The sequence below is a fragment of the Molossus molossus genome, unplaced genomic scaffold (genome assembly GCF_014108415.1).
Source record: "Molossus molossus isolate mMolMol1 unplaced genomic scaffold, mMolMol1.p scaffold_m16_p_18, whole genome shotgun sequence".
NCBI lineage: Eukaryota > Metazoa > Chordata > Mammalia > Chiroptera > Molossidae > Molossus > Molossus molossus.
Window position 1 is genome coordinate 67,923,498 of NW_023425353.1, and position 9,821 is coordinate 67,933,318.

A 9,821-nucleotide genomic window follows, 5' to 3' on the forward strand; every position below is an offset into this window, starting at 1 on the left:
GGACGCGCCCCGCCGCCCCGCCCCGCCCCGCCCGCACCTCCTCAGCTGTGCAGTGAGCGCCCACCGCACACACCACTGCCCGCTCGGAGCGCAAGTGAGACGCACGGGTCTGACACTCCCAATCTCCCCACGTGCTCTTCTATGGACGGGGCCAAAACAAAGGCCGATTCAAACCACACGGAACCGCCGTCAGGGCTCGGGCGGGCTCCGGAGGCCAGGTATCAGCGCCCCTGGTCACCGCGCGAGGAAAGCACGGCCAGCAAGCACCCCGCCTGCTCCCTGACCCCCGAGATTCCAGACCTGTCCTCTTGGGTGGACACCTCGGCTCTCCAGAACCTGCTGTGCCGGCCGCTCGCACCTGGGTGAGAGCTGGCCCTTCGTGGGCATCTGGCAATGTCTGGGGGCAGTTCTGGCCTTCACAGCTGGGCGTGGTGGCGCCCGTCGTCTCATGGGTGGGGAGCAGGGACACTGCTCAACATCCCACACTGCACCGTCGCCCCTCGTGACGCTCGCCCAGCGCCAGCACCGCCAATACCAGGAATAGGTTCGCGCCGTCGTTCTGTGCATCTGCTGACTCACGTGGCTGCGACCTCTGCCCAGTGCTGCCCAGTGCTCACCAGCCGGGGTCACTGGCCTTGGTTCTGGTAAGTGTCCTGTCCTGCATGCGATGTCACAACCTGTGCAGATCAGATGCTCCATCACATCCACGTGAAGTCCCCCCAGTGCGAACCCCCTTAGTTCTGGCCTCACTCAGACAAGCCCGGCCTGGTAGTGCATCACCTTTGCACCATGTCCACAGGTCACTTCAATTTCCATGGACGCCTACACCCCTTGTAATGGAAACACTGCTCCCAACACCTGAAAGAATGAGTCTTGTTGGGGGAGGTGCGGTGTCGGCCACCGTCACGATGACCCTGATTTGAATGTGTCCTACGAGCTACAGCTTCACAGCAGACGGCAGACTTGCACTCACAGCCCGCGGCTCCCTGAGCTGCGTGACTGCGGCACAGACACAGCCCACCAGAGCATCAGCGTCTCAAAGCAGACGCACATTCCCAAGAAAACCTGACCAAAGGAAAATAATTGAGAGGTAGAAATGATCAGATGTCTCTTAGGTCCACTGCCTTAATTCATTTAGAGCGAATCTAATGTCTTTCAAGCTAAGACATATGAGGAACCGTTAATTTGCATGGGTGCCTCAGCAGCAATATTAATTAAGACTATTATAGTTCACTGAAATGTCAAAAGAAACTTTGTTCTTTCACAAGCTGAAAGGTATTAATGAGAAACTGACTGACCTCTTTTCTTCTGTGACTCAGAAAAGAACCACTGGGATAAAATCAGCAGTCTCCAGCGCTCGTCTGTCAGCCCGCCTCACCCACGCCTTCCCGTGGACCACGCGGAGCCCCCACGGGCTGCCCTGCTCTGCCTGGAGCTCGGGGGCAGTGTGCAGAGCACGTGTGTGCCGAGCCGGCTCCACTCACACCGCCACCCACAGACCCGGGAACCATGGACTGGAGGGACCTGGACACCACTCGCCCCCCGCTCGTCACAGGCTGGATGGAGGCAGAGGACCGAGGCCAGACGCACGCTGAAGACTCAGCATGGACGGGAGCGCGTGGCTCCGTCCCAGCCCCTCCGCACTACCACTGGCTCCCCGTGTGACCTCAAAATGGCAATCAGCCTGAGTTCACAGCACGTGGTTCTCTTACCAGGAACTTTCTATTTTTATCCTCACCCGAGGACATGTTTGCATCATCTTCAGACAGAGCGGGAGGGGGCGTGGGGGCGAGAGGGAGAGAAACGTCAATGTGAGAGAGACACATCGACAGGTTGCCACCCACATGACCCCAACCGAGGCCGGGGACAAAGTGTAATCGAGGTCTGTGCCCTTAGCGGGAACCGAACCCCACTCCCTGGTCCACGGGCCAGCGCTCTAACCGCTGAGCCAAATCAGCCAGGGCACTTAACAGGAACTTTTAATTAATCATCTCACATTGCAGATTAGAGATGGTAATTAGATATTCTCACTAGTCAATAAGAATTTAAGTGAAAGGTTTTTTTAAAATGATGGAGCATTTGATACAAATAATTCTTTAGAGTGTCAAATGTACCTTAGGAATAATTACAGTCTTCCACTTTTAAAACTGGTCTGTCTTCTGTCTGGCAGGCACAGGAATGATGAACACACTGTGGAATCTTTTTTACTCTACTAATTACTAGTTTGCAACTTTGGGCAAGTCACGGAGACTCAGGTGTTTCACCTTGAAGTAGATGTGAACGCAGCTTGTCTGTGTCCCTCACAGGCTGCGCTAACGAAGTGAACGAGGTCACCTTTGGACACGGACAGCGTGGCTGCAGCTGCACACGCACGGACTCCGGAGCGACGCCGAGAAGGGGTCATGGCCTGCACGGGACGACACGCATGTCCGTGAAGCATTCCACATTTAAAACAAAACATACATAAATGAGTAAGTTGTAAAAACCAGATTTATGTATGTTCATGTTACGTATTTTCAAAACGTTTTCGCTCACACCCAGAACCGGTGATTTCACGGATCTATTATTCTACTTCTCTTCCTAGTTCTAGTTCTGCTGTTTGAGCAACTACACACGATACATCCTGACATGTAAATGAACCAAAAATGAATAGCAGCTGATTCAACATATGATTTTTAACTGACTTTTGAGAGAGGCTTTAGGTCCACAGAAGTCCCCGCAGACTCCCTGCGCCCGAGATCACAGCCCCGCCAGAGGGCTCCCTTGTCCCTCTCAACGGACCCGCCCTGACACGTTGCCGAGTGCACAGTCTACGTCAGTGGTCACTCTTCACAGGGTACGGCCTTTGGGTTTAGACAAGTGGATGACGGCATGCACCCACCAACACAGTGGGATACAGACCCATCCTACTGTCCTAAAATTCCTGTGCTCCAACCCAAATCCTGGACACCAGCGACCTGTGACTGCCTCCACAGCCCCTCCCGACGTCCTGTGAGCTGGGATCAGTCCCCAGCTCCTTTCCACGGGTTTCTCTCACTCTGTCACAGGCACGTAAAGACTCCTTCTTGTGCCTCACGCCTGACAGGTGGCTTCCCATCACTGAGCCACTCCCGTGTCTGTGCGGACCAGCCTGTCTCCCCGTTCACCCAGCAGCGGGCATCCTGGTTGCTGCCCAAAGTTGGCGCGACTACGCGTCAGGCTGCCACCAACACCTGTGTGCAGGCTTTGTGTGGACGTAACTCGAGCTGTCTGAACAAGCACTAAGGAGTCACTGCTGCTCTGTGTGCCGAGTGCTCAGTTCTGTGGGGACCGTGACCCTTCCGGAGGCCTGCACCCTCTGCACCCCAGCGCAGGGGTGGACAGCGTGGGGGTCCGGCCGCTCCGCAGTGTGCAGTGTGCACGCTGGGCTGCTGACCGGCGACGGGAGCCGCCTTCCCGTGCTCACGCGCCTCCTGCACGTCTCCGCCAGGCTGCCGGCCCGTCTCTGCCCGTCTCTGCCCAGGCGGTGGCCCTCTGGTTGGTTCTCTTGCTGTGGCCCGTGCAGAGTTCCTTGTGTACTTTAGACCCTGGTCCTCCCCAGTCTCCTTGATTCTGATGTGTCTGCACGTCCCGCTGAGGTGCCCTCCCCCTCGTCCCGGCTTCGGACCCTGGAAGTGGGTCGCAGCACAGCCCCCACGCCTCCGTGTCCCCAGGACACGGGCTCACCGCTCGCGGCCTCCTGGGCACTGCTCCCTGGGCGCCTTCCCGACCCAGGGCTTGTCCACCACAACCCACATTCCTGAGCTGAACGTGGGGTTTCTTTTTTTTTATTTTTTATCCTCATCCGAGGACATTGTTGCATTTATCTTCAGATAGGGCAGGGAGGGAGAGAGAAACATCGATGTGAGAGAGACACAGTGACTGGCTGCACCCACACAACTCCAACCGGGGCCGGGGACAAACTGCAACCAAGGTACGTGCCCTTAGCGGGCACCAAAACCAGGTCTCTGGTGTGTGGGCCAAGGCTCCAACCCTGAGCAGACCGGCCAGGGCTGCCCGTGGGGCCTCTGCGTCCTTCTGCTGCTCCCTGGCACGTCCAGATGGTCCCCCTTCCTCTCTAAGCTCTCCGAATGTGCGTTCCCCACCGGCAGACTCAGCCAGAGGCGCCCGCGCGCGCTCCCCCCGCACCCCTTCTGCCCAGTCCCGCGGCGTGCCGCAGCCTGGCGTGTGCCCCGATGCCCTCTCCTCAGGCAGGCCTTCCCAGTCCACCTTCAGACGAGTGGCCCTGACGCCCCTCCCCCGCCGCCCTTTCTTTCCCCCGTAACACTTTACCACCCAATGTATTATTAGACATACATTACACACCTGATTATTTTCTCTACCAACTGACCAGGATGCATCCTTCATAAGGTAGAGTTTTTGTTCTTTGTCAAAAGTCCCTTTTAACTCCCCAGTTCCAGAACAGTGATGGTGCATGTGGACACTCGGTGACCATGTCTGCTGTGACCAAGGGAAAGAGCTCATCCCGACAGGCGAGACCAGACCTGACCTGGGGACTCCGTCTCCTCGAACGGTGTCCTGCTCCTTGAACTCAGGCCCTGCGTGCGGCAGAGCCCCTGTGGGAGGCCACGTGGTCTCCCAGTGCCTGCGTCCAGAGCCCAGTCATGCTGAGGTCAGTCCAGCCTGACGGCCTCCGTTTGTCTCTGAGCAAATCTCAGAGAAAACAAATCTTTTATTTCCCACAATCCTTTTTCTGCTAAAGACAGACAGACCAGAAGGCACCGTCCCTCCGGATCCCGGGCTGTGACAGTCTGGGAACCACACGCAGATGTGTGAGGTGGGAGCAGAGCACACGTGTTTTACTTTCCTCCCGAGAAACAGAGCAGAGCCTGTCGAGGTGAATTGCTCCTGAGTGCAAATGAGTGTTGACAGAAATTAACTGCACTACTAACATTTTAAAACCTACTATTTATATTGAGCTTGACTCTCCCATAAAGTTCTGTGATTTTGTACATGTTAGACAAATTCTGCGTTTAGAAAAGATGTAATTAAAATAATTTCAGAAGATTGTTGTTAAAAAGATAATTAATCTTTCTAGATATATTTCCTTCTCTCTTTGCCCATGAACACCCCTGGCAACACAGAACGATGTGCCGACACTCTTCCTCGTCACCAGAACCGTGTGGGTCAGGTAGCCCCAGCTCTGCAGCTCTGCGGGTGAACACCCACTGGCTCGGGACCTAGCTCCAGCAAATCCTCGTCACCAGAACTGTCTGGGTCAGGTAGCCCCAGCTCTGCATCTCTGCGGGTGAACACCCACTGGTTCCGGACCTAGCTCCAGCAAATCCTCATCACCAGAACCGTGTGGGTCAGGTAGCCCCAGCTCTGCATCTCTGCGGGTGAACACCCACTGGTTCCGGACCTAGCTCCAGCAAATCCTCGTCACCAGAACCGTGTGGGTCAGGTAGCCCCAGCTCTGCATCTCTGCGGGTGAACACCCACTGGTTCCAGACCTAGCTCCAGCAAATCCTCGTCACCAGAACTGTGTGGGTCAGGTAGCCCCAGCTCTGCATCTCTGCGGGTGAACACCCACTGGTTCCGGACCTAGCTCCAGCAAATCCTCGTCACCAGAACTGTCTGGGTCAGGTAGCCCCAGCTCTGCAGCTCTGCGGGTGAACACCCACTGGTTCCGGATCTAGCTCCAGCAAATCCTCGTCACCAGAACTGTCTGGGTCAGGTAGCCCCAGCTCTGCAGCTCTGCGGGTGAACACCCACTGGCTCGGGACCTAGCTCCAGCAAATCCTCGTCACCAGAACCGTGTGGGTCAGGTAGCCCCAGCTCTGCAGCTCTGCGGGTGAACACCCACTGGTTCCGGACCTAGCTCCAGGAAATCCTCGTCACCAGAACCGTGTGGGTCAGGTAGCCCCAGTTCTGCATCTCTGCGGGTGAACACCCACTGGTTCCGGACCTAGCTCCAGCAAATCCTCGTCACCAGAACTGTCTGGGTCAGGTAGCCCCAGCTCTGCATCTCTGCGGGTGAACACCCACTGGTTCCGGACCTAGCTCCAGGAAATCCTCGTCACCAGAACTGTCTGGGTCAGGTAGCCCCAGCTCTGCAGCTCTGCGGGTGAACACCCACAGGCTCGGGACCTAGCTCCAGCAAATCCTTGTCACCAGAACCGTGTGGGTCAGGTAGCCCCAGCTCTGCAGCTCTGCGGGTGAACACCCACTGGTTCCGGACCTAGCTCCAGGAAATCCTCGTCACCAGAACCGTGTGGGTCAGGTAGCCCCAGCTCTGCATCTCTGCGGGTGAACACCCACTGGTTCCGGACCTAGCTCCAGCAAATCCTCGTCACCAGAACTGTGTGGGTCAGGTAGCCCCAGCTCTGCAGCTCTGCGGGTGAACACCCACTGGCTCGGGACCTAGCTCCAGGAAATCCTCGTCACCAGAACTGTGTGGGTCAGGTAGTCCCAGCTCTGCATCTCTGCGGGTGAACACCCACTGGCTCAGGACCTAGCTCCAGCAAATCCTCGTCACCAGAACTGTGTGGGTCAGGTAGTCCCAGCTCTGCATCTCTGCGGGTGAACACCCACTGGCTCGGGACCTAGCTCCAGCAAATCCTCGTCACCAGAACCGTGTGGGTCAGGTAGCCCCAGCTCTGCAGCTCTGCGGGTGAACACCCACTGGTTCCGGACCTAGCTCCAGCAAATCCTCGTCACCAGAACTGTCTGGGTCAGGTAGTCCCAGCTCTGCAGCTCTGCGGGTGAACACCCACTGGTTCCGGACCTAGCTCCAGCAAATCCTCGTCACCAGAACCGTGTGGGTCAGGTAGCCCCAGCTCTGCAGCTCTGCGGGTGAACACCCACTGGCTCGGGACCTAGCTCCAGCAAATCCTCGTCACCAGAACTGTGTGGGTCAGGTAGCCCCAGCTCTGCAGCTCTGCGGGTGAACACCCACTGGCTCGGGACCTAGCTCCAGCAAATCCTCGTCACCAGAACTGTGTGGGTCAGGTAGTCCCAGCTCTGCAGCTCTGCGGGTGAACACCCACTGGCTCGGGACCTAGCTCCAGCAAATCCTCGTCACCAGAACTGTGTGGGTCAGGTAGCCCCAGCTCTGCAGCTCTGCGGGTGAACACCCACTGGTTCCGGACCTAGCTCCAGCAAATCCTCGTCACCAGAACCGTGTGGGTCAGGTAGCCCCAGCTCTGCAGCTCTGCGGGTGAACACCCACTGGTTCCGGACCTAGCTCCAGCAAATCCTCGTCACCAGAACTGTGTGGGTCAGGTAGCCCCAGCTCTGCAGCTCTGCGGGTGAACACCCACTGGTTCCGGACCTAGCTCCAGCAAATCCTCGTCACCAGAACCGTGTGGGTCAGGTAGCCCCAGCTCTGCAGCTCTGCGGGTGAACACCCACTGGTTCCGGACCCAGCTCCAGCAAATCCTCGTCACCAGAACCGTGTGGGTCAGGTAGCCCCAGCTCTGCAGCTCTGCGGGTGAACACCCACTGGTTCCGGATCTAGCTCCAGCAAATCCTCGTCACCAGAACTGTGTGGGTCAGGTAGCCCCAGCTCTGCAGCTCTGCGGGTGAACACCCACTGGTTCCGGACCTAGCTCCAGCAAATCCTCGTCACCAGAACCGTGTGGGTCAGGTAGCCCCAGCTCTGCAGCTCTGCGGGTGAACACCCACTGGTTCCGGACCTAGCTCCAGCAAATCCTCGTCACCAGAACCGTGTGGGTCAGGTAGCCCCAGCTCTGCAGCTCTGCGGGTGAACACCCACTGGTTCCGGACCTAGCTCCAGCAAATCCTCGTCACCAGAACCGTGTGGGTCAGGTAGCCCCAGCTCTGCAGCTCTGCGGGTGAACACCCACTGGTTCCGGACCTAGCTCCAGCAAATCCTCGTCACCAGAACCGTGTGGGTCAGGTAGCCCCAGCTCTGCAGCTCTGCGGGTGAACACCCACTGGTTCTGGACCTAGCTCCAGCAAATCCTCGTCACCAGAACCGTGTGGGTCAGGTAGCCCCAGCTCTGCAGCTCTGCGGGTGAACACCCACTGGTTCCGGACCTAGCTCCAGCAAATCCTCGTCACCAGAACCGTGTGGGTCAGGTAGCCCCAGCTCTGCATCTCTGCGGGTGAACACCCACTGGTTCCGGACCTAGCTCCAGGAAATCCTCGTCACCAGAACCGTGTGGGTCAGGTAGCCCCAGCTCTGCAGCTCTGCGGGTGAACACCCACTGGTTCCGGACCTAGCTCCAGGAAATCCTCGTCACCAGAACCGTGTGGGTCAGGTAGCCCCAGCTCTGCAGCTCTGCGGGTGAACACCCACTGGTTCCGGACCTAGCTCCAGCAAATCCTCGTCACCAGAACCGTGTGGGTCAGGTAGTCCTAGCTCTGCAGCTCTGCGGGTGAACACCCACTGCTTCCGGACCTAGCTCCAGCAAATCCTCGTCACCAGAACTGTGTGGGTCAGGTAGCCCCAGCTCTGCATCTCTGCGGGTGAACACCCACTGGTTCCAGACCTAGCTCCAGCAAATCCTCGTCACCAGAACTGTGTGGGTCAGGTAGCCCCAGCTCTGCAGCTCTGCGGGTGAACACCCACTGGTTCCGGACCTAGCTCCAGGAAATCCTCGTCACCAGAACTGTGTGGGTCAGGTAGCCCCAGCTCTGCAGCTCTGCGGGTGAACACCCACTGGTTCCGGACCTAGCTCCAGGAAATCCTCGTCACCAGAACTGTGTGGGTCAGGTAGCCCCAGCTCTGCAGCTCTGCGGGTGAACACCCACTGGTTCCGGACCTAGCTCCAGCAAATCCTCGTCACCAGAACTGTGTGGGTCAGGTACCCCAGCTCTGCATCTCTGCGGGTGAACACCCACTGCTTCCGGACCTAGCTCCAGCAAATCCTCGTCACCAGAACTGTGTGGGTCAGGTAGCCCCAGCTCTGCATCTCTGCGGGTGAACACCCACTGGTTCCGGACCTAGCTCCAGCAAATCCTCGTCACCAGAACTGTGTGGGTCAGGTAGCCCCAGCTCTGCATCTCTGCGGGTGAACACCCACTGGTTCCGGACCTAGCTCCAGCAAATCCTCGTCACCAGAACTGTGTGGGTCAGGTAGCCCCAGCTCTGCATCTCTGCGGGTGAACACCCACTGGTTCCGGACCTAGCTCCAGCAAATCCTCGTCACCAGAACTGTCTGGGTCAGGTAGCCCCAGCTCTGCATCTCTGCGGGTGAACACCCACTGGTTCCGGACCTAGCTCCAGCAAATCCTCGTCACCAGAACCGTGTGGGTCAGGTAGTCCCAGCTCTGCATCTCTGCGGGTGAACACCCACTGGTTCCGGACCTAGCTCCAGCAAATCCTCGTCACCAGAACTGTGTGGGTCAGGTAGTCCCAGCTCTGTATCTCTGCGGGTGAACACCCACTGGTTCCGGACCTAGCTCCAGCAAATCCTCGTCACCAGAACTGTCTGGGTCAGGTAGCCCCAGCTCTGCATCTCTGCGGGTGAACACCCACTGGTTCCGGACCTAGCTCCAGCAAATCCTCGTCACCAGAACTGTGTGGGTCAGGTAGTCCCAGCTCTGCATCTCTGCGGGTGAACACCCACTGGTTCCGGACCTAGCTCCAGGAAATCCTCGTCACCAGAACTGTGTGGGTCAGGTAGTCCCAGCTCTGTATCTCTGCGGGTGAACACCCACTGGTTGTGGATCTAGCTCCAGAAAATCCTCGTCACCAGAACCGTGTGGGTCAGGTAGTCCCAGCTCTGCATCTCTGCGGGTGAACACCCACTGGTTCCGGACCTAGCTCCAGCAAATCCTCGTCACCAGAACTGTCTGGGTCAGGTAGTCCCAGC